Genomic DNA, 25,581 nt, shown 5'->3' on the forward strand with positions numbered 1-25,581 from the left:
ACATGGTAGGAGACAGTAGTTTCCAGCTTAGCTCCATGTAAGAGACCTGATTATTACCTAATATAAAGCTGTTACAGCATCCTGTATCACTACTTGCAAGCAGCAGACACTCACTGGCTGGTGAGCTGTATAGGACTCAAGCTTCGATCCAATACCAGTGTACATGTAACAGTGAGTATGGCTGTATCTCTTATCTATCAATAAACCAACACCACTGGTTTAGTAACTGGTCTGGTCATAGTCCATTCGCTGGTGTGTGCCTACATAACTCTGCAGTATGAACACTTGCACACACATCATTCCAACAGGTTATGGGCCCAGGCACACAGGTGTAACGTACTCAGACATACAAGCTGTTAGAAATGCCCAGAGCAGCACACAGACTCCATTTTAGGCACATGTGTAGTGCAGACTGCATAAGAGCAGAGTTAGGACAGCACAGAGTGAAGACAGCACAGTGTGACAGCACAGAAACTAGTCAGTGCTCAGAAACTGCATAAGAACACAGAGTGAAGGCAACAAAAAGTGTTTCCAATGCAGTATAGCAGCAGTGAAGCTTATTTAATTACAGAAGCTGAAAAGTAATGTCTGTAAGAAGCATAAATGCAGGAGCTACATCCATAAAAGGTGCAGAAAATTATACAACCTGGAGATTTGCTATGGAAATATAATTGAAGTGTGAAAGGTTGTGGAGGGTCACTGTAGAACCAGATGCATATTCAAGCCTCAGGTGATATAGAAAGAGCCATGGGGACCATAGACTTAATTGTAGAGTAATATGTGTACTCTATAATACATGGGAAAGAGTCATCAAAAAACATGTGGATAGCACTGTCAGCAGCATATCTAGATAGAGGTCTCATGAGGAGGATAAATTTAGGATATGTATTATATAACGTCAAATAGAATGACTGCAGCAATATGAGTGATTATATAGACAAAATGATGTCTGTCTCTCAGCAACTAACTTGGACGATGAAGAGATTGCTCCAGCAATGTGCAGAACTTGAGTTTGACTTCCTGGTTGTGGTGTTGGAGGCAAACACACTGACACTACTGGATTACAAACAAAAAGTGAAAAATTCAGAAAATTTTAATTCAAGTGTCATAATTGTCACAAGATAGGTCACAAAGCAATTGAGTACAAGCAAAAGAATGTGAATTCTATACAACGCAAGAAATGCAAGAGAAGAGTCAGCCCTGATTGTTACAGACAGCTGCAGAAAGGATTATCGGTATATTGATTCAGGTGCAACAAGGTATTTCAGCTGCAATGAGGAATAGTTCACCAAGTTATCCAAGTGTGACCCTATCACAATCAAAGGAAATAGCAATCAAGTCTTTCCAGCTACTAAAGTTGGGACAATTAAAGTTTACTTCAAAATTGGGACAAGAGCTGAAGTCTTAGAGATCCTAGATGTGCTTCATATACCAGAAATGGGAACATATCATATAGCCATCAGTGTCCTAGAGCAGAGAGGTCACAGAATTCAATTCACTAGAGGAAAGTGCATTGTGAGAAACAGAAGAGGGACTGTCATAGCTGGCACACAATGTCAACAATTGTATGTCCTTGATACACATCAATGTAATGCAATGATGACAACTGAGTCACAGTGATTTGGTCACCTTGGATATGACAATGTTCAGTAGCCACAGAGTGGGATGGTCACAGGAATGTCAATGACTAATGCAGAGAAACCCGTAACAAAGTTGTCAGCCATTTCCAAAATCAACAAACACAGCTACAAAACCACTTGCAATAGTACACTCAGATGTGTGTCGTCCAATGGAAGTAAAGTCTATGAGTGTAGACAGAGTAGCAGCCCCAAGTTCTTGAATCTATAGACTGTTGTTAAGGCCCATGCTAGCAGTAAAGGAACTTTTGGTAAAGTATCTACCGACAATGCCCAGTTGAAGTCACGTGATGTGTTGATGCCTTTTCATGTGTTTAACGCAATTTATTTTGCAGGTCACTACAGAAAAGCAGAAATTAGATGTTTGTGTAACATGGAGTATTTTAGAGAGGGAGTGACAGAAAGCAGTGCACTCCTGCACTGTGCATACATGCTGTGCTCTAGGACCCAGAGTCTGCAGGGAAGTCTGTGCCTCCAACCTGAAGTAGTACTACTACACATGTGACTACAGCCATCTTTACTGTGTAGAATGACATGGTGGGAGACACTAGTCTCCTGCTTAGCTCCATGTGAGAGACTCCATTATTACCTGATATAAAGTCATTCCAGTATCCTGCAACATTACCTGCAAGCAGCATACACTAACAGGCTATATAGGATACCGTTCTGCTGAAACTCTGCTCCATTACTAGTGTACATGTAACAGTGAGTAGAGCCAGAGCCGTAACTAGACTTTTTGGTGCCCTGTGCAAGAAAGAGCATTGGCGCCCCCGTCATTTTTCAAAGAGACATAATGCACCCAAAAAAGGGCCATGGCTTCATGGGGAAGGGCCAGGGAAGAGATAGGAGAGGCCAGGAGATACTGGGGATGAAATAAGAGGAAGCTACAAGCAAGAATGATAATAAACAGAAATTTGACAGGCCCAAACAGCGCCCCCTGACTTGTGGTGCCCTGTGCAATGGCACCGGCCGCACTACCCTAGCTACGGCCCTGAGTAGAGCTGTACCTGTTATCTATCAATAAACTAACAACACTGGTTAAGTGACTGGGCTGTTCATAGTTTGAGTCACCCACTGGTGTGTGCCTACATAACTCTGCAGGATCAACACCTGCACATGCATCCATTTCCAACACCAATGTCTGCTTCTCTTGAAGCTCTGCACTGGGCCAGATTACCCCTTCTATTGCCAGACATATATTGTAGAGATTTCTCCTACTGCTGGAAATACTATATATTGCACAGAGTTAACAAGCCATATATTGTAAAAACACTTTCAATGTAAACCACAGGATGTAGTAAATATGCCGGCGGATGGGATGTCAGCCATCGCTATACCGATGCCAGAATCCCGCTATCTAGCGAAATGCCGATGCAGGATACCACCGTCTGAATCCCGAATGTAGGATCCTGGTTAGTATTCACGTTAGCCTGAGGAAGGGGGAGTTAGTATTAGGGACCCCCAGGGGGAAATTAGGGTTAGGCAACCCCTGGGGAGGGTTAGGCCGCAGGAATGGGGGTTAGGGTTAGGCACCCCCCACGAGAGGTTCAGGTTAGGTACCACTAAGGGAGAGTTAGAGGAGGGAGAGGGGAGGGTTAGGTTACTTACCTTCACCTGTCGGGATTCTGCACCGTCAGACTTGCAGCATTGGGATATTTCATACCCAACCCATAAGTCATGGGTTGCATCAAAAAACATTCCATCACTAGCTGTAACTTGTGGAGATACCAGCTAAATAACTAGGCACATTTTATACAGTCACCCTCAATTACTAGTCATGTACTGTATAGGTAATGGTCAGTACCCAGGGCCAACCCCAGGCATAGGCATAATAGGCAAATGCCTAGGGGTACCTGGAATGCCTAGGGGCATCCCAAGCCTAGGGTGGTAGATTTATTTTTTCCTTTCAGCTGGCTCTGGCACTGATCGCTACCTCAGCGATCTGAGCCAGCCAGTAGGAGAGGTCAGGAGGCTGCAGCAGGACAGCACAGAGCAGTGACTCACACAGGCAGAGAGTGTTTTACTTTCACTTTCTGCTTAGGACTATGGTTAGGTCTAGGCTATAGAGGGCAGATGGACCTGTGACATCACACCCACGTGACCCGGCCTAAAAGGGGGAGGGGCGGGGATGCTAACGGGGGACCAAAGGTGTTCCCTCGCGGGCTCGCTACGCTCGCCACGCTTCGGGACGGTGGATTGTTATGCTCGCCACAAATATTTATTCCCCCTCTATGCCCTAGTGGATGGTAACGCAGGAGCGGTCCAGCCTCTTGCAGCGGTCACATGGTGGAGACGTTACAGAGGTCCTTTAGCCACATAGGAAATAGCAGCAACCTTAGCACTATGAGCCAGCCCACTGCAAGATAAGCCATGCAATGCTGGTGTGGAGCTGCAAGACCCTGCCCCGCCCCAGCCATTTAGGATTAAGGTAAGAGCTGGGTGAGGGGGGGGGCAGATACAGATGGGAAGTAGGGGCTCAGGCGGCTGATGACAATGGTTTGGGAGTGGGAGGCAGATACATATGGGCAGTGGGGGCTAAAAAGGACTGATGACACTGTTATGGAGAGAAGGTGGAGTCAGAGACATGGGGGTGTGGGAGCTTGGGGTTGATGACAGTGCTATTGGGGGGGGACACATGAGGCAGAGACGCATGGGGAGTGGCCAGGGCTAGTTCTACAATTACGCATGGTATGCAGCCAAGGAGGGATCACTGGCTGCGACCATGCTAATTTATTATGTAACACAAGGCAGCCAGCAGCTGAAGTGGGCTGCGGGCAGACTGTCACTGTGATACAGCTGCACCGCACTAGTAATGGGTCCCTTGTAGGGAGCGATGTGACATCATGCCGCCGTAAGGCAGTGCAGCGTGCAAACAGAGTTGGGGCTGGACACCGCAGTGAGGGAGAGGGGAACAAGAGCCACCGTCCGTGTTTGGGGAAGGATCATTGGTGCTGGCGGCCATCTTCATGTTCCTCACCGGCCGGCCGGCACCGTCATTAATCAAGTCCCTCCTGGCCCTGGGATGGCTGGCCTGCTGATAAGTTGTTAACAAGCAGTCAGTGTGTCAGTGACAAACTGACAGTGTGTTGCAGTAACAGATGTGTCTGAGGCTGACTTAGAGGCACTGGGTTTATAACGGTGTGGTTTAACTTTTATATATTACCCCTCTGTGACAATGTCTAACTGCTGTGTGTGAGACAATCTGGGGACTGTTGTGAGAGAGAATGGATGACTGCTGTATGCGTGTGAGAGAGAATCGATGACTGCTGTGTGTGTGAGAGAGAATGGGTGACTGATGTGTGTGTGAGAGAGAATGGATGACTGCTGTGTGTGTGAGAGAGAATGGGTGACTGCTGTGTGTGTGAGAGAGAATGGGTGACTGCTGTGTGTGTGAGAAAGAATGGGTGACTGCTGTGTGTGTGAAAGAGAATGGATGACTGCTGTGTGTGTGAAAGAGAATGGGTAACTGCTGTGTGTGTGAAAGAGAATGGATGACTGCTGTGTGTATGTGAGAGAGAACGGGTGACTGATGTATGTGATAGAGAGAATGGGTGACTGCTGTGTGTGAGAGAGAGAATGGGTGACTGCTGCATGAGAGAGAATGGGTGACTGCTGTTGGTATGTGAGACAATTAATGATGTGTGTCTGTGTGACAATGGGTGACTACCGTACACCTGCATAGTAGCCATATCAGTCCTCAGTAAAAAAAAAAAAAAAGCAGGTGAATAAATGTTGCGCCACATGTATTCACTGGAGAGAGGGACTGGGAGCATGCCCAGCAGCTCCCGGAGTGCTGGGCATGCATCCAGCGTGACAAAAATGGCTTGTGGGTCCAGCTTTACTCACGAAATCATGCCCCTAAATCTTTTTGGGTGTACGCCTAAAGATGCCCACACACATACCGACTTTTCATCCAATTTGGCCGATTTCGACAAATCGTGACGACAGATCATGTAAAAAATGGCCAAATCGTGAGTTTCTACTCTTGATCACGATGCCGATGCGCGTCCCCGCTCATCGTACCGCGCATCTTCAGATCTGCCGTGCTGTAGGGCAGATTAGCCAATTTGGGATACAATGCACTGGCTGCACGATAGATCTTAAGTCAGATTGGACATTTTTAACTCCAAATCGTGACCACGACTGCCTGGGGAGAGTTCAGGGGAAATCGTGTACATTTTGGAGCAAGTCGGTATGTGTGTGGGCACCTTTAGGCACACGCAACAATACACCTAGTGGTGCCAGTTGATATATTTGCTTACCAAAAAAATTTGGCTAGGGCCGATCCTGGGAGTGGTGGCTCAGGGTGCTAATGACACTGCTATTGGGGGGAGAGGAAGACATATTGGTAGTGGGAGCCCAGGTTGATATGACACTGCTATGAGCATGTTGCTGTGTTGGGAGAGGAGTGCAGGATGAGGGGCGCTGTGCTGTAATCTGTGCTATGGGGGTTCTAGTTGAGGGGTGATGTGCTGGGTGAGGGGTGCTGTGTTAGGAGAGGGGTCATGGGTGAGAGATACTGTGTTGGGTGAGGGGAACTGTGCTGGGAGAGGAGAACTGTGAAGGGAGAGCCTGTGGTGCTGTGAGCGAGAATGTGCCCCATAGAATGCATTCTGAGGTGGGGGTATAAAAGACTTTCCCCTAAACTCTGTCCCTTTTTTCTTTAGTTACAGCAGTGTGCTGTGAGGGGAGAGAGGTGCTGTGAGGGGAGATCCTGGGATTATCTGCTGGGGGTACCAGCCAAAATCTTGCCTAGGGCACCAAATTGGCTAGGGCCGGCTCTGTCATTACCTACATATAGCACAGAGAGATACCCTTAACTAACAGCCATATTTTAAGCTGGATACACAGACACACTATATAATATATGATGCAATCTTGGTACTTTCGATTAATCTGCACAACCATCATAAACTTTCTACCCTCAATCCATCATTTTCACCCGTTGCTAATTGCATCATCCCATGGATGTTCTGCATGTCCAATGAAGCGATTCCACGGATGATGTGGTATTGTTACATACTTCATGTAATAATATATTGCGTCATCATACAATGGATCATGTAGTGTGTACAGCATTGTGATATAGTGTTATATTGCATTACCGTGTTGCTGGGTTGCACCTTCGTTCAGGTGTGTACACAGCTTCACACAGACACCCCCAACTGGCAGATATTTGGTGCACAGATACTGCCCCCCCCCCCCTCAACTGCCTAGAACATGTGGCAGCACAGATACTTCCTATGGTACTTTGCTGTAAAGGGACTACCTGTTAATGCTATTCTTTTGTATGATTTTTATTTTTTTCATCAAGCTATTAACTATCTTCCTAACAAAACTCCTAACATTTTGGTTTGTAGCATTTAAATTTGTATCTAACCAAGTACTGTACATCCAGAGATCTTTCTCCCTGCATGTGGCTGCCCTCAAACTAATTCCCCACTCTCAAGTTCACTTTAGCCTGACATGTTTTAACATTGCACGTCCAGAAAATCTTTTTGCCAAAGTATAACTTGGCTGCATGTAGGTTTGGGCACAACCCGTCAAGACAGTGGCCAGTGCTTTAGACCTATAGATTTGTGAACAGGAGCCTGGGAAAGGGTAACATGTATTCTTCCGAAACCAATAAATATTGTTCAAAAGTTGCTAAAAAAAAGATTAAAAAAAACAAACTTCAGTACCATTTATGATCACCAGGTTGGGAAGCAGAGGCCTTCTATTCGATTATTTTTTTATTATACAATGTAATTTAAAGATTATATTAGGGCAGGATTTATTTATCACACTTATACAGATAAAGTATGTTGCAATGAAAACAATATTCAAACACAAAAGATAACCTTCGATGTTCTTTTTCTTAGTTGGTTTATAATTTTTGCTTTAAGTCCATGGAGTACGAGAGCCCTAATGGAAAAAATAAAAAGAACAAATAGCCAATATATCATGGCCTTCATCTGGAGCTAATCACGGTGGTGAAGACGGTGATGAATGAGAAGCAGTGGGTGGTGTGGCATCAATCTTGAGGTGAGCACGAGCAGCTAGAGGACCCCAAACAAGATTTTTCATCATAAAAGGCTTTGTAGATAGGCAAGGACTCTCTGAGCTTCTGCATTACCAAGGTTGAAAAGTCCTGGATGAGCAAGACCTTTAAGTCATGAATAAGCAGGGAGCAAGCCTTACAGAATGCTTGGAGGATGTTCTCATCCTTAAAGTCCAGAAATTTAGCGATCACTTGACGAGAGACTCTATTGCGTCTCTCCCTCAATGGCCCTGACTGTTGGCTCTTTCAATGAGCATAGAGCCAGATGTTGTAGGTACATTCAAAGAAGCAATCAGGTTGGGAGATCATAATGTTCAGAACCCTTGATGGACCCCAGAATACCCAAGAAACGTACATTTTTGCATTTGTTGCACTTTTCTAGATCCTCCATTTTAGACGTAGACTGTTCCTGTAGTTTCAATTTATACTGTAATGCCAAGATAATGTCGCTGGTGCTTTGTTCCAGTTCAAGAATTCTATTGATGTTCGTTTTTCAAGTGGCAAAGAACAGCATTTGTAGACAATAATACATTATCAATCTTCCAGATTTATCAGTAGTGAAAGTTCACTGGTAAATATGGAGGGAGAATGCTGTGGGCCCAATTCTTGTGAAATTAATGGTTGAGAGGAATCCTAGATTTCCTAAGAGAGTAAAGGAGAGGGAGGGAGGGGGACAGACAAATCCAGTAGACAAATAGTTATAAAAGACTGCAGTGAAAATCCCGCAGAGCAGGTGAAGAGCAACCGGTGTGCTTCCACAATTTGAGTTAGGGGAGTCAGCGAAGCAGGGAGTCAAGTACATTGCTCTAAAGGTGCCCACACACATACCGATGTCCTCACGATACGATTTTATGGCCAATTTCCTCATGAACTTTCACGGGAGCTCCCTTGCCGTCGTGATCACGATTTGGAGTTAAAAATGTCCAATCTAACTATCTATCTTGCAGCCAATGCATTGTATCCCAGATTGGCTAATCTGCCCTACAGCATGGCAGATCAGAAGATGCGATATACGACGAGCGAGGACGCGCATCAGCATCGTGCTCGTGAGTATAAACTCACGATTTGTACTTTTTTTACCCGATTTGTCGTCACGATTCGTCAAAATCGGCCAAATCGTGTAAAATGTCGCTATGTGTGTGGGCACCTTAAGACAAGAAAATAGTTTCATGAATGCTACTGTGTAAAAATATCTAACTAGTAACAGACACTGCTAATATATTAGGACAACACTGTTTTGAACAATTACTGTGGCAGTAAATTGCAAAAAATAAAGTTAAGACAGTGTTCACTGCATTCACAGATTTTGGGAGATGTATTAATGAAATCATGAATGCTATCATAATCAATATCTAAACTTCAAAATATTATGAGCCTATAAAAAGGAATTAATTAGGTAGAACAGCATATGACTCAGATAAAATAAATTTAATAAAAATAGGAAAGTATTACAATTATAAGATACTTACTGTATATGTCCTTAAGATACATATCAGTTTGAACAAACCAAAATATATATATATAACATTTAAGCATTAAAGTTTGAAACTCAATACTAATACTTAGCAACAAGTTCAAATGGTATGTAGTTATGTTGCTGCTGCCGGTCACAATCCCGACGGCAGAATGCCGGCTAGGGATTTATGACAGGTGTCGAGATACCGACGAATGTCATAATCCCGATGCTGGAATCCAGGATGACGCGGGCCCAGACGAACTGAGTCCGGGGCTTCCGTCCTGTTAGCCGCGGGGGGGTTAGGTTTAGGGCACCCCGGGGGGACTTAGTGTTAGGCACCCCCCCTGGAGGGTTATAGCTAGGCTAGGGGAAGGAGGGGTTAGGGTTAGGCACCTCCCGGGTTAGGTTTAGGGTGCGGGGAGGGAGGGTTCGGTTTAGGCACCTCTGGGGAGGAGGTTAGGATTAGGCACTAGGGGGAAGGTTAGGCTTAGGCACCTCTAAAGGAGGATTAGGGTTAGGGGGGAGAGGGGAGGGTTAAGGTACTTACCTCACGCTGTTGGTATTTCCATCTGTCGGGCTCACAGTGTTGGGATTTGAACCGGCGGCTAAACAGCCGCAAGCATTACAATCCCATTCCAGTTCAAATATGTAGCTTATTTATACATAATTATATAACCTAACAGTGATCATTGAAGGCTGGTCTTGGATTACTTCTTTAAAGCAGTAATCTGTATCTGAGTAGACAACTATTGAACTTAGAGTAAGGAAGGATATATTCTTCTCAGGTTTTGACTTCTTTGCATCCAGAAGGGAGAATTTAATAAATTGTGATTTGGTCAAATCACTGTTTTTCTGTGATTTAATTGGGCAAGTTACAAACCGCCAGATTTAACAAAGGGAAGATTGTCAGAAAAATAGTGATATTCAAACACAAATCACGATCCCAATTTCTTTTAATGTTCTGAATACAAATTGTCAGATTTCTTTTTCTCCACCAAAAAAATTGCCAGAGAAAAAGAGGTGCTTTTGGCCAGCGACATTACCCAAAAGTGATTTGTTTGGCACAAAATAATAAAAGGGCATATTAAATATAAATATTAATTTGGAGTGATATAAAAACTTAAATATATCAAATAACTTAATATCTATTAATTAAAATAAAATACAAAGTAAAATATATAAAACAAAAAAAAGACCTGAATGACTGAATTTGGAAAGGGCCTGTGGGCCTGATTCCGAGGTGGAGGCAATGTTGATGTTTGTGCAGTTGAGTGATTGTTTGCTACTGTGCATGCGCAAAATGTCCAAGAAACTAATATGACGCGTGGGTTGGAAATGGGATCCAGGCACTCAGGATGCCGACGGTCAGAATACCAACCGCTGTATCCGACAGATTTTTGTAAGTATTATAACCCTAACTCTAACCCTCCCCCTAACCCTAACACACCCTTCCCACAGCCTAAACCTAACCGTCCTCTCCCGCAGCCCAACCTTAACACACCCCTTCCACAGCCTAGCCCTAACCATCCTCTCCCGCAGCTCAACCCTAACACACCCCTCCCACAGCCTAACCCTAACCATCCTCTCCTGCAGCCCAACCTAACCCTCCCCCTAGTGCCTAACCCTAAGCCTCCCCCTAACCCTAACACACCCCTTCCACAGCCTAGCCCTAACCATCCTCTCCCGCAGCCCAACCCTAACACACCCCTCTCACAGCCTAACCCTAACCCTCCTCTCCCGCAGCTCAACCCTAACACATCCCTCCCACAGCCTAACCCTAACCATCCTCTCCCGCAGCTCAACCCTAACACACCCCTCCCACAGCCTAACCCTAACCATCCTCTCCCACAGCCCAACCTAACCCTCCCCTTAGTGTCTAACTCTAACCCTCCCCCTAACCCTAACACACCCCTCCCACAGCCTAACCCTAACCATCCTCTTCTGCAGCCCAACCTAACTCTCCCCCTAGTGCCTAACCCTAAGCCTCCCCCTAACCCTAATACTTACCTCTGCAATCTATCAGTATTTTGACAGTTGGGATGCCACTGTCAGTATTGTGACCATCGGCATCCTGACTGTCAGGATGCTGACTACATCCCGCTAGCTTACCACTGAGTGTACACAGAGACCGCTGTTGCAAACTGAGGCCCTGATTCAGACCCACTCGCGAGCGGCTGTCCGTCGTGGCTCGATGGTCTGCACTGCGCATGCGCGAAACGCGACTAGCGAAGAACTTTCCTTCGCTTGTAGTGTCTGATCAAAGGGGGCGTGCTGTCAATGTTGATTGACAGCACGCCCCCTTTGGTGGGCGTGCCGGGGGCGTGCCTGCCAGACGGAGGCGTTCCCAAGGGAACGCCTACCGTCAGAAGCCGGCCCCACTGACATCACTAGTGAAATCACTCCTGGCCTTGCGGTTGAGAAACTCAACCGCAGGCTTCTGCTCGCAGTGGCGATGGTCGCGATGGTCAAGACCATCGTGACCATCATCCTGCACGCTCGTATATGCTGTGGGTGGTGACCCACAGCTATACGAGCATCCAGGAGGACGCTCCATATTTATGGAGGTGGGCCCTGATTCAGAGCGAGCGCTCTGGTCAGAGCGTCCGGCTCTGAATCAGGGCCTGAGTCACTTGTAAGAGCTGGCAGCAGACAGCCATGGGCGTTCCTGAAAGATGACTGGGAGGCAGCCTTATGTGAATGCAAAATAGGCCATCTCCTGGGCGTATTATGGAAGTGTCATGGGCTTGTCAATTAGCTCGGCTGCTTTCTCAAACACAGCTGCAGCTAAAGAAGGGATGATTATAGAAAGTTTAGAAGGTGCCATAAGGTGTCGTAAGCGTTTGTAGTAGGGATGTGCGCTGACCCCCGTGTTTTGGTTTTGTTTTTGGTTTTGGATCTGTATCTCCTTTATGTTTTGGATCTGGATCTGATTTTACAAAACCACCCTTACGTGTTTTGGTTTTGGATCTGTATCTTTTTTCAAAAAATTATAAAAACAGGTAAAACCACATAATTTGGGCCTGTTTTTGTTCCTACAGTATTATTAACCTTAATAACATGTATTCCCAGTCATTTGCAGTCAATTTTGACCACCTCACAGCTAACAATATTGATTTTTTTCATCTAGGTTAGGCCTAGGGCCAAAATGTTGCATCCAGCTAGCTGGCTGACTAAACTAAACAACAGCAGTGGGTGGCACTAACATGTGGCCATTTTTAAAAAATGAAAAGGGCATACAGGAGATGCTGAGTGTGGCCATTACAGCTTCTGGACATTCATAAACAATCAGATTCAAAATGTCAGGCAGCAATGCCCCAAACAGCATATAATGCAGAGAAAAGAGGTGCAAGATGGAATAGTCCTTGGGCCCACCCACCCTTATGTTGTATATGAAACAGGACATTCACAGTTTAACAAACCAATCATTTCAGCGACAGGGACTGCCAAATGTGGCTGAAATTATTGGTTTGCTTGGACCCCCATAAAACAAGCTGCCAATGTGCATTGGACATGGAAATGATCCCATGCACAAACTGGATTTACATTACAAAATCAGATGTCGTCATCGTCATCGTCCTCGTCATCCCCATCAGTGTGTACAACCTCTTCTTCACAAAATATTAATTCATCCCCGCTGGAATCCACCATAGGCGGATATGTATTTTTTTTTATGTAATTGTTGGTAGAGGTCTTCCTCATGGAATTTGAAAATCAGTTTAATGAACATCATCTTTTCCACATTTTGAGGAGGTAACCTCCTACACCGATCACAAGGTTGCCAGCTGCCTGAAAACTCTTTCAGAGTACACACTGGAGGATGGGTAACTTAAGTAATGTAATGCCAGTTTGTGTATGGGCCTCCAAATTGCCTCTTTTTCCTGTCAATACTGAAAGGGACTGTCTGACATGCCTATTTGAATGTTATCCCTAAAATAGTCATCCACAATTCTGTGAATGGTGACTATATCAGACATAGTCACGGTAGATATGTCACTATTAGTAGAAAGTTCTCTCCCAACCAGATGTCATTTTTTGGTGACTGATCTGCATGACCAGCTGGGATTCTATAAAATTTTGTTTTTTCCTGGCAGCCGCAGAAACTGAAGGAGGAGATGATGGTGTATCACATGCTGCTTCAGCTGACAATTTTTTTTACCAACAGCTCTTTGCATCTTTTCAGATTTATGTCCATTGGAAAAAAATACACAAGGTATGACTTAAACCTAGGATCAAGTATGGTCGCCAAAATATATTGATCTGATTTCAAAAGATTGACGACTCTTGGATCCTTACAAAGCGAGTCAAGGGCTTGATCCACCAGTCCGACAAACTTAGCGAACTCGCTCCTTTTCAGCTCCTCCTTCAGTTTCTCCAGCTGTTGTTGCAAAAGTCTGATTAGGGGAATGACCTGACTCAAGCTGGCAGTGTCTGAACTAACTTCACGTGTGGCAAGTTCAAAGGATTTGAGAATCTTGCACAACACGGAAATTATTCTCCACTGCGCTTGAGTAAGGTGCATTCCCACTCCACGGCGTATGTCATAGGCCATTGTGTAGCCCTAGATGGCCTTTTGCTGTTCCTTCATCCGCTGAAGCATATAGAGGGTTGAATTCCACCTAGTTACTATCTCTTGCTTCAGCTGAGGGCAGGACAAATTCAACAGTATCTGCTGGTCATGCAATCTTCGACAAGCAGTTAACGAATATCTAAAATGTCCCAAAATTTTCCAGGCCACCGAGAGCATCTCCTGCACACCCCTGTCATTTTTTTAAAAATGTTGCACCACCAAATTAATTTTGTGAGCAAAACATGGGACATGTTGGAATTCGCCCAGATGTAATGCTCTCACAATATTGCTGGCATTGTCAGAAATCACAAATCCCGAGGAGAGTCCAAGTGGGGTAAGCCATTTTGCAATGATTTCCCTGAGTTTTTCTAAGAGGTTCTCAGTGGTATGCTTCTTAGTGAAACCAGTTATACAAAGAGTAGCCTGCCTCCGAATCAGCCGGCATTTGGTAGATGCTGCTGCTGCTGTTGCTGTTGTAGGCAATACACCTACCCAGTGGGCTGTCACAGTCATGTAATCTTTAGTTTGCCCTGTCTCACTTGTCCAAGTGGACAGTGGGTACAACAACATTTCGGAGAACATTAATAAGGTTTTTTTTAATGTCCTTGTACAGACTGGGAATTGCTGTTCTAGCAAAGTGGAATCTAGAAGGGATCTGGTAGCGGGGACACAGGACCTCAATTAAGTCTCTAAAACCCACTGCATTAATGGCGGATAATGGACGTACATCTAATACCAGCATAGCTGTTATGGCCTCAGTAATCCGCTGTGCAATTGGGTGACTGCTGTTATACTTGTTCGCCCTTGCAAAGGATTGTTTGACAGTTAATTGTTTGGTTACAGTACTACACATAGTCTTCCTCCTGGTCCTCTTCTGGGATGAAGATCCACTCACAGCAGCAGCAGCAACAGGCGTAGACATCAAGGATCCTTCTGAGGAATCATGGATAGGAGAAGAGTCAATCATGCTTATAACATTGGATGCAGCAGGACTACTTCCGATGACGAATTAGGATGTTGATGATGCAGGTGTTGGTGGTGGATATCGAAGGCGCTTGGATCCCACAGAGAGCGAGCAGGTAGGTGACACTGGACTGATTGTTACATTTTTAGTTTTGGAACTTGGCGGCATACACTTTGGAATTTGATGAATGTGCTCCAAGTGACGTAACAAGGAGGAGGTTCCTAGATGGTTAAGGTCCTTACCTCTACTCACTCTTGCTTGGCATCGGTTACAGATGGCTTGACAACTGATTTCCAGGCTTTTTCATACCATGGGCAACAACTAAGGGAGGGTTAGGGGGGAGAGGGTTAGGGGTACTTACCTTTTTTAGCTGTCGGGATATTCACCCCTGCCGGGCTTCCGATGTTGGGATTTGAATGTGTGCGGTAAATCATACCGATCCCTTGTAGCTATATTCCAGTGTTATGTAATGTAACAAATTATATTGTATGAGTTGTATGGAAAGGCTATGTAAACTAATGAAAATTGTTCTAGATAAAAGTAAGAAAAATATATCTATTTGTATGTGAGTTTACTTACCAGGAGGAGCCGCGATAAGAATCCAGAACCTACTGAACATGTGAAGAGAAAAAGGAAAAATGGTATAAGTAATAAAGTGTAATATATTTGTGATCACACAAGGGATAGTGCTAGGTAACACTACAGACCTAAGTGATATATTATTACATATAATAGGAACATAATTGTTTATAGGCTTACCCAAGCAAGCCTATCTAAGAATATTTCCGTGTAATTCAGCTTGGGTGGAGGCACTAATATTCAACTTTAACATAACCCCAGAAACCAGGGTTACATGTTGATAGTGATTGTGATGGTGCGCCGATATTTGAGTGGGTGTCTCAGGGCTTGCAATGTCCGCGGTGCTCTCAAGTACACAAGAGGAAGCTGAGACTAGCATTTGCATATTTTGTAACAGCGAATCTGGAAGAAACAGAAGCCATGCATTCATTAGTGTCCACCTATGATTGAGGCCCTGTTTGCCCCGTACCATAGACTAGTAATGCCCCAGCTTCAGAGGAATCCAGACCACTCAAGTTTTTCTATATTTCACAAAAATGTCACCCTATATTCTAGTTTTAAGATTTTCTATCATATTCATATTTCCGATTACATTCGCTAGCATTGACCTCTGCAATACAATTTTCAAAATTGAGCACTTTGTCTTGATTTTCAGCTGTAGGAAAGCACTCAGGTTAATAGATTGTTTTGCCAGTATACAAAGCTATAGTGTGAAAATTAGAACTGAACAAAAGCTCTTGTGATTCAGGTCAGCAAGAGTTTAGACTTGCCAATGGAAGGTTTCAGAATTTCCATAAAGTTCTACTGAAGTAGACAAGACCAATTACTTTGCATGTAAAATTTATGAAATAAGTAAATTCATAACTCGGAAGTTTACGACAACTGTTTCAATTGCAACTTGCGTTAAACACTGTCACAAAGCATTCAAAAGTCAATAATGATTCCTAGGGGTATATTTGCTAAAGTGCAGGTTTTTAGAAGTGGAGATGTTGTTCATAGCAACCAATCACATTCTAGTTATTATCTTCTAGAAGTTGCTAAATGTCTGATTGGCTTCTATGGGCAACATAACATCTCTACTTCTAAAAAAAATGCACTATAGTAAATATACCTCTTAATCTGACCATGAAGCTAAAATTAATACATAAACATATTTTTTATAAAAAATAGAGCTATAGTTTGGGATTATAATGTATGTTAATCACAAGTCATAGGCCAAGTGTAACTCAAATGGCAATCACGATATACATTCAGTGGCCACTTTATTAGGTACACCTATACACCAGCTTTTTAATGCAAATATCTAATCAGCCAATGCATAAAAGCATGCAGAACTAAAGTCAAGGGGCTCAGTTGTTGCTCAGCTCAAACACCAGAATGGATAAAAAATGTGATCTATTGTAAGTGACTTTGACCATGAAATGGTTGAAGTATCAGATGGGGTGGGTGTTTCAGTATCTCCCATTCCACAGCAGACCAAAGGTGTTCTATTGGATTGAGATACCCTTACACTTTATTTGAGAAGTTACCAAGTACATAAGATATCATTAAATTTATTAAATAAAATATAAACTGAAAACAATACTCTCTGTCTGTCTGTTTGAGGGTACCCTACTAGATTTTTGGTCATTCTTTGTCTGATTCAGAGTTGTATGCTAATGCCACCATTGTGGCGACTGTGGTGGAATCCACATTTATTCTCTTATACACATGATATGTGCAAATGGTTTATGAAGATACTGGAGTTTAGAGAAGAATGAACTCAAAGTGCACATTTTATGCAACAAAGCTTAGTGCATGTAAGAGCATGAATGAATACAAAGACAGAATGAAATCCAACTCCCAGCAATTGACATCAGTGGACATTATAATAGATGAAAAGAAGATTGCAATAGCGATGCTGCAAAATTTTATGCAAGAGTATGACTTGGTAGTAGCAGTAGAGTCAACAACTAATAAGCTTACCACAGACGACTGCATTTGCTAAATTATTGCTGCTTCAGGAGCGCATTGTCATAGCTGGATAATTGGCTGAGACAAGATCAGTTTAAAATTGGATCGCAGCGACGCCATCTTGCGACTGGCCGCAAGACGCCATCTTGGAAATGAGATCGCAAGACGCCATTTTGCGAATGGCCGCCTAAGCGCCATTTTAGATAAACTCACACTTTAGTACATGTGGCGATATTACTATTAGCATCATGCGATTGCATCTGTGACCATCGCCATAAGTTATGGCAATTCATCAAAAGCCCATTTCATGACTTTACGTAGTTTGGGTGCTCTGGATAAAGTGTGTGTATTATTATAATTCCCCTAAAGGATATATTTCAGAAATGGCTGTACAGTATGTCAAAATTGGATTGCATTAGCTAAACAGAGCAAATGGCCACGTGACAACTAGCCTGTGAAGACAAGCTTCATGGACATAATGTCTGCTCTCACTCCAGGTGGCCCTGCTCGAATACAGCAAGAGGGTCATTTGTAGCACCTTACATTAGCAGGCTTCCTACAATAAAATACCTTCAAAGCCAAGAGTGTTATCTGAGGTTTGGGTCTTGTAGCTGTGCTAATTTGCATCTACACAGGCCCTGGGAGAACAAAGACCAGTATTTTGGAGCCTGAAATGGGTGGGGGCTGCTGGGGCATGAGCAAGTCATGGAACTATAATGCTCAGCATTCCACACTGCTAGGTGTTCACTTCTAGGGATAGCTGAGAGCGAAGAAGTGCTCCCCATGTCGGTCTATGGTGGTCTCCCTCCACACAGATTCTCTAAGACTGCAGATCAGCATTATCTCTGTGCTCTAATGAATTCACGTGCCTGTAGAGGCTCGTGCTATAATTGCGTAATCACTGTGAGTTTAAGTGAGATTTAAGTGCACCATTTCTCATACACACATTAATACGCACAATTGCGCTGTTAACTAGTCGCATATTAGCGAATGCATAAGACCCTGTATGAAAACGCTGAATATTAGCTCCATGCACACGCATCTGCCCCAAGTTAACTAACGTCTTTACATCAAACCCCACATACTCACACATTACAGATTCACATACAAGGTACCATAAGCTTTAAGGTATAAGATTCGAGTATGCACATTTATTATCATTGCTAGGAAATAAAGGTTATTTCGTAACTAAGGTTTTATACGTGATAAGCAAGCCATGTTTGGTATTGTACTGATGCGTACTCTCTCAACAGTATTCCGGTAATATCGATGGAGAGATCGCAACATGCATTCTCAACTTATGGACCGCAGAGACTTCAAGCAACAAAATGTACATTACATGAACAACTGTTAGGATTTGCATGAGGCGGGAAACCAGAGACCACCAGTTGTTAGAGGCTGGATTGTGTCTATTTGAACCAACCTGTTACATACCTTGTAACATATGCCCTCTCCTTTAGGACCAATGGTATTAGCAACAAACTTCTCTATTGTGTTGCACCTTTCCTAAGTTTACATGCAGAGCACAAATCCCATTGAAGTTAATGCATACCGATGTGTGTGAATCAATGGAGGTAGAGTGCAGAAGTGGATTGTTACTTCATGACAATTATCAATGATGCTACAAGGATGACACATTTATTTCCTAAGAAACAAAGCAAAGTAACAAATAAGTTCAAAGTGTAGAAGAGCCTCGTAGAAAACCAAATGATCAAACAATAGTGGAGAATATGAGAACATGGATCTAGCAAACTACCTTAGAGAAAATGGCATCAACTAACTATCATAGCATATACATATATATACAATCTAAGAGCATGGGCCTGATTCTGAGATAGGCGTAGAGCAAAAAAGAGCAAGTAACTATGCACTTTGGCAAAACCATGTTGCATTGCAGGTGGGGTGGAATTAAAATGTGCAGAGAGATTTAGATGTGAGCGGGGTGTGTTCAAACCCAAATATAAATTGCACTCTAAATGTAAAGTTAGCCAGTATTTACCCTGCATGCATTCCAGGCCGGGCCGGCACTGCAGAGCAGCAAAAATCACTGAGAAAATGGCGGTGACTCTGCGGATGCGCAGTATTGCTGTCCCCGGGAAAATGGCACCTGTGCCATTTTCCCGGAGACCCGCACATGCCCAGTAAATTCTGGCACTAAGCTCGTATCTACTGCTGCACCACCCGCCACAGGACCGCGTAAGAGAGAAGGGGGCCCGTATTGAGTCTGCACACGGGAGATGCAGACAACAGAATGGTGAAAATAAAAGAGCAAATAGGATGATAGTTAAAAGAATTAAGGCTATGCTGAATGATTCAAGTCTTGACAAGAGATTTTGGGCTAAGGCACTACAAACAACTGTTTTTATCTAAAAAATTGATCACCTACAGTGGCAGTCAAAGACAAGACACCATTGAGACATGGACTGATATAAAGCCAAAAATCAGTCACCTATGTATATTTGGAAGTAGAACTTATGCTCACGTATCTAAAGAGAAAACACCAATAGCGGCTCCTGCCCTCTTGGAAGAGGGGGGCTGCCACTGACTGTGTTGCCGCTACATGCACTGCAAGAGTAGAGGAGGAGACAGTAGTTCAGGGCATCTGGGTCTTGGCGCCTGCACAATGGATGTAGCAGGTGCCAGGATCGGTGCATGTGCACATGCGGTGGTTGGACCACATATACACAAACCAATGGCTTCTAGAGACTGCATCAACTGCAGCCCCTAGAAGCCAGGTAAGGCTGCCCAAATGGGAGAGAAGTGGCTTCCCAGTGGAAGCATGCTCTCTGCTAATCGCAGCCCAGTCTGGCAGTTCCAGGGAGAGAAAGCACCTCCCCCTGGGACTGTCTGTCCTGTGTATGACTGGCAGGTAGCCAATGGAAGCCACTGTCAATCACAGTGTAGCCAGTGCAGTCATGGACTGCAACTAGCTCACTGAGGTGACTGATTTTACTGGGGGGCTGCAGCCTCTAGGTAAAATCTACCACTGTGATAGACACAACTTTATATGTCCATCGAATGCATCATGTTTGGATATTGTAAACAGAGCAAAGGTCACCATCTATGGGACTCTAACAACAGGAAGCTCATACTATCATCACGGGACTTTGTGTTTCATGATACCACTGCAGCTAATGTCAACTAGAGTATTGTACAGCCAAAGAGACATGTGTTGGTAGATATGTCTGCAGCTGAAAGTGTGTCTGAAGTGAGACAAATGTAAACAGCTATTTGAGGAACAGGAGACCCTCCATGAAAGTGTAGTGAGGAGCTTGCTGGACTTGTATGCAGCAAGCAGTAAGTAGAGGGGCAGAAACCGCTGAGAGGTGAACTTAACATTCACCCTCTTTGTCAGTTGGTTTCTTAGTAAAAGGTGCGGTAGCCGACTCCTGCTTCGCAGCGCTAGCAGGCTCCTCACTCCCTAAAATGGTGGCTTAGGGGTTTATATAGTGTGTGTGATGCCTAAGTCATGGGACTTTGCCCTGCCAATGGGTGATTCTCTTTGTGTCAGTATGCTTGCTGAAATGAATTTCGCATTCCAGTTGGTCTAAAATTCACGCCTTTCCTTGGAGTTTCCTTGTGAGACGTCAAATGCGAACAGCGTATGTGGCTGAAATATCGCTATCTATTAAATATGCGATTTGAGAGTGATACTCGCAACTAAAAAAGCGATTAGGTGCGAATCCATATGTGCGAATACACTCACACCCTATTACATTTACCCCAATGAGTCCATAATTTGAGGGTATTTGTCATAAAGAGTTCTGCTAAATATGGTGGAGCAACCACATTGGGCAACAAAACCTTTCCATTGTGACAGCAGTCTGAAAAATGGACATTAATCTCCTCTACCAAGAAGTGTAGGGCACCACAGTTCACACATTGCATGTCATAAGGCCCAAAGACTAATATTGTTGTTAATATGTCATGTTCACTGCAAGCGGCGTATGAGCTGATCTTGTTATACGTTGTTTAAGGTCTTTGGACTGCATGCTCTGGGCAACCTGTAAGGGTTCCACAACGTCGACATCCTCGAAGCTGGCTCTAGGCATGTTTGGTGTAAATAATGCAAGGTGCACAGCAGTTGGTGATTAAGGTCCCACAAAGTGCGCTGATATATGTGGCTGCAAATAAGTGTCACAGTTTCCAGACTACCCAGCAGGTCAAATTTTCCAGGTCACCCAGCAAGTGCACAGGGAGAGTTCAGTAACTGACACAGGGGGAGATGTATTATAGCTGCACTTAGCTTACTCTATCTTGTAGATCTTGTAGATAACAGCGCCAATAATGACAGGGGCGCATGGCCCAGCTCCCCCAATCATACATGGGGGAGAAGCAGTATCAGCGCACATAATGTGCGCTGATGCAGCTTCAGTGGTTAATACATCTGCCCCACAGTTTTCAGACCACCCAGCAGGTCACATGTTCAAGGTCACCCAGGAGATACACAGGGAGAGTTCACCAACTGTCAAATTTTCCAGAGCATAATGGCGATACATTGTAACTGCCGGGCAGATGCTTTGCCATATAACTCCGAAACAAAGCAACCAATTACGACACCAATATTTTATCTGCAAATCTACAGCCCAAGACCTTTAATTTGGTTTATGATGTGCCTTGTTTAGACAACGGCATTATAGAAATATGTCTCATCAAAGTCATACTTCTGCTATTAATATATAGATTAATATATAGATATTATTACATATGTTTCATATAAGACATGCAACATCGCAATTATATTGTAAGCACTATGACTCATCATTCGTTATACTTTACAATTTCTCATAACAGTAGATGTTGTGTTTTTTATCTGTCTTCAATGATTTTATCAATAGTGGAAATAATTTTTTTCCATGTGCTGTCTGGTTTTTCTAGACAACATTGTTCTCCTACTGACATGTGTGCCAAATGCGGACATAAATTTTAGTAGATAGGTAAGATTGGGAGGGTCAAATGGCCCTTATTTGCAGGCAATTGCTATGTTTGACTTTCAATTTGTATCCAAAGCCAATGGATATCTCATATTGTGATTCATCAATAAATTAATCATAGATGGGCACAAATGTATTTTCTAATCATAAACTACACAATACCATTTTTGCACCCAACTATTATTTGTGCTTCTAAATGCAAGTCTATCTATTTGTATTCAAATACCAAGAAGGAGGGGGCGGGGGAGGGAGCTGCTGATGGATTCATCCACCTATTATTTTTGTATCACTGACTAATCATTGGAAAGCCTGTTTAATAATGTTGATTATTTTACTAAGTGCTAAAATCGCCATAACAGCTGTGTGCAATGTCATGTGAATGGAATGTGTAATCACATCAACTGTATAATAAAACAATCCCAAAATTGGAGAAATGTGACTATGGTGTAAAAATTTACTTTATATTTCTTTGACTTTTTGCAGAGGAATTTTGCTTTAATGTTAGTATCCAAATTATGACTTTCAGGCCTGATTCTGAGTTTGGAATACAGTAAGAAAGATAAAAGTAATACCGCTTTTATACCTAAATTCCGGGTCTGACCCGGAGTTTGGAACAGGGTTCCAATCCAGATCAAACCCGGAACTTTCCTGGCGCCGACTCGGGAATATCCTGGGTCGTCACCGGGTCTGAAGTGGCTCTTCCAGCATTGAAGTGGTAGCGTGGAGATAACGTCATCTCCAAGCGTCATTGAAGCCGGCCAATCGGCAGGCATGTGGCACGATCCGGGTCATCGTGTCCTGGATCGCAGCGTTTACACTGCAAGGTTTCAAGGGTCGTTCCCGTGTTAAATCTTGCATGTTACCTTGGTTGTTTCGCCAGGTCACTCGACTCAGGAATCCAACCCTGTTCCCTTTTACACGCAGAAGCAACCTGTGTTTACCCTGTAATAACCCGGGTTTTAGCTCTGGTGTAAAAGGGGTCAAACCATGTAGCAATGCAAGAGGTGCAAATACATTATTTTTTTCATACAAGGCAAATACTGGCTGCTGTTGTTTGTAACCCACACATGCTGGACAGCTTTACTGTTACACTACAATTTATATTTCAGAAATTAAATCTGCCCCAGCAGCAATGGAACATGCGGGCCAGCCCAAGCTTCAGGCTCTGGGCTGTCTCTTCCATTGGGCTTGCTGGGCAGTTGCCCAAGGGCCCAAAGCTTAAAGGGGCCCGCCAACCCACCCACCTGCAGCCGCGGCCAGTTGGTACATTTTTTATATTTTTAAATCACTGTATTCCATATCATAGTTTGATATGGTATAATTGCAGCAATAAGCCCTGTCATACTGAGATTTTGTCATGTTATAATTATAGGATTGAGCAGTTATTTGATATTATTGCAGCAATAAGCCCCGGGACAGTGTGAGAGACATGACTGCTTATACATGGCAGCCTATCTCCAGTGCTGCAGCTGCTGTGGGATATTTATTTACTTGTGGGGATCTAAAGGTTTCATTTTTTGACCATTTCATTTTTTCCCGTGATTGGTGGGTAGGGAGGGGCCCAAGTGCATTGCTTTGTCCAGGGCCCACACTGCTGTTAAGACAGCCCTGTTTAGGCTGGGTAAGCGGCTGCGTTGGGCGCTATACTGAAGAGAATGCCATTGTGCCGCAGACCAACATGCACCGCTGCCGTAATCAGTGACAGTGAGTCACCATTACTTGTCTTCATCAGCCCCTTGTGCAGCATGCACTGACTGGGTGCTAGAGCCACTGGAGGAGTTGAGGTGAAACTTGCATCATCTAGAGGAGCTACACTTCTTAGTAGCGCTAACCTGGGGCCGCGGCTTTCACATAGGGACTGCATACAGTAACCAGGTAAGACCTTCTCCGCACACTCCACAACTGCTTTCTTGCTGTCTCCTCATCTCCCTTTATTGCACCTTCTCTCACTCTCCCATCTCCACACCTCTCTCTCTCTCTCTCTCTCTCTCTCTCTCTCACGAGCATCCTCTCCCTGTAGTAACTCACCATTACTGCATGCTGTATTCCCAGGGCTACTGTCCTGCCATTTACAGTGACCCCAGGACAAAATAATAAAAAATGGAAACTAAATGTAACTTGCAGTGGACAGAGGTAGTGCTAAATGTTCTCACTGCAAATTACATCCTGGGGGTATCTGACACTGTGCAGAGAGTCGGGCTGGGGGGAAGGGGGCGTGACCTTATCCTGGGAGGCGTGGCCACACCCCTTTGGAGTAAACAAAACAAAACATTTTTGCAGCTCTGCACACTGGGAAAGGGGGAGCTGCGAGCCCTCAGCCTGGTGCAAATCAAGAAGGGCGCGATCAGTGTGATCACTCCCACATGCAGTGTAGACTGCGGCTGCTCAGCAGCAGCGATCAGTCTCCCCCATGCAGCCCAGAAAACTGCAGCGTGTGCTGGGCTGCTGACAGGTAAGGGGTAGGGCTGGAGGCATCGGACCCAGGCCCCTGCCAGGCAACTCCAACAAGCCTGGGTAATTAGTACCCGCTCCCCCCCTCTCGGGGCCACTGAATGCGCACAGTGTCAGGAGCTGGACAGAGGAGAATGCCTGTATAGGTATAAAGCAGGTTATGCCATCTGAGGATGGCGTAAACCAAAATGAACCAAACTCCAAAAAGCTACGCTTTACTGAGTTTGGTACATAGGTGTCAGACGACAGTGCCCATTGACATTAATGGTGACTGCAGTGTGCAGTGATAGTTAGCCTTTAGGCGCTTAGTACATACAGGCTCGAACTAAGCCGCAGAGGAGTCGCTGAAATCCCAGATGGGCTCCAGAACTTGTAGCTCTGCCACTCCCATGGGTGGGCGGGGCCAATACTGCCTAACTTCTTTCACAACCCTGCAGGCTGGTAAACAGCTGCACTTACATCAATATAATGGTATGCTAATATGATGATCAGACTTTCAATTAAGAAAGCCCCTCTCCAGCTGTCTTGGACATTGTGCACATGGTGCACTCTCCCAGCTATTAGGACACGGCGGACCCGACTACCCACCATCATATTGGTACACTTCACCTAAGGTATTGGTCCCCTGCCTCAATTCCCTAAGACATCCCTGAGCTGTCTTACAGGTCGAGACTATTGTTACCTGCTGGTCACTATGTATCACCACACACAGCAGGGGCACACTCACCTGCTGGTCACTGTGTATCACCACACACAGCAGAAGCACGTTCACCTGCTGGTCACTGTGTATCACCACACACAGCAGAAGCACGTTCACCTGCTGGTCACTGTGTATCACCACACACAGCAGGGGCACGCTCCCCTGCTGGTCACTGTGTATCACCACACACAGCAGGGGCACGCTCTCCTGCTGGTCACTGTGTATCACCACACACAGCAGGGGCACGCTCTCCTGCTGGTCACTGTGTCTCACCACACACAGCAGGGGCACGCTCTCCTG

The sequence above is a fragment of the Taudactylus pleione genome, unplaced genomic scaffold, assembly GCF_031769625.1.
Source record: "Taudactylus pleione unplaced genomic scaffold, aTauple2 ptg000201l, whole genome shotgun sequence".
NCBI lineage: Eukaryota > Metazoa > Chordata > Amphibia > Anura > Myobatrachidae > Taudactylus > Taudactylus pleione.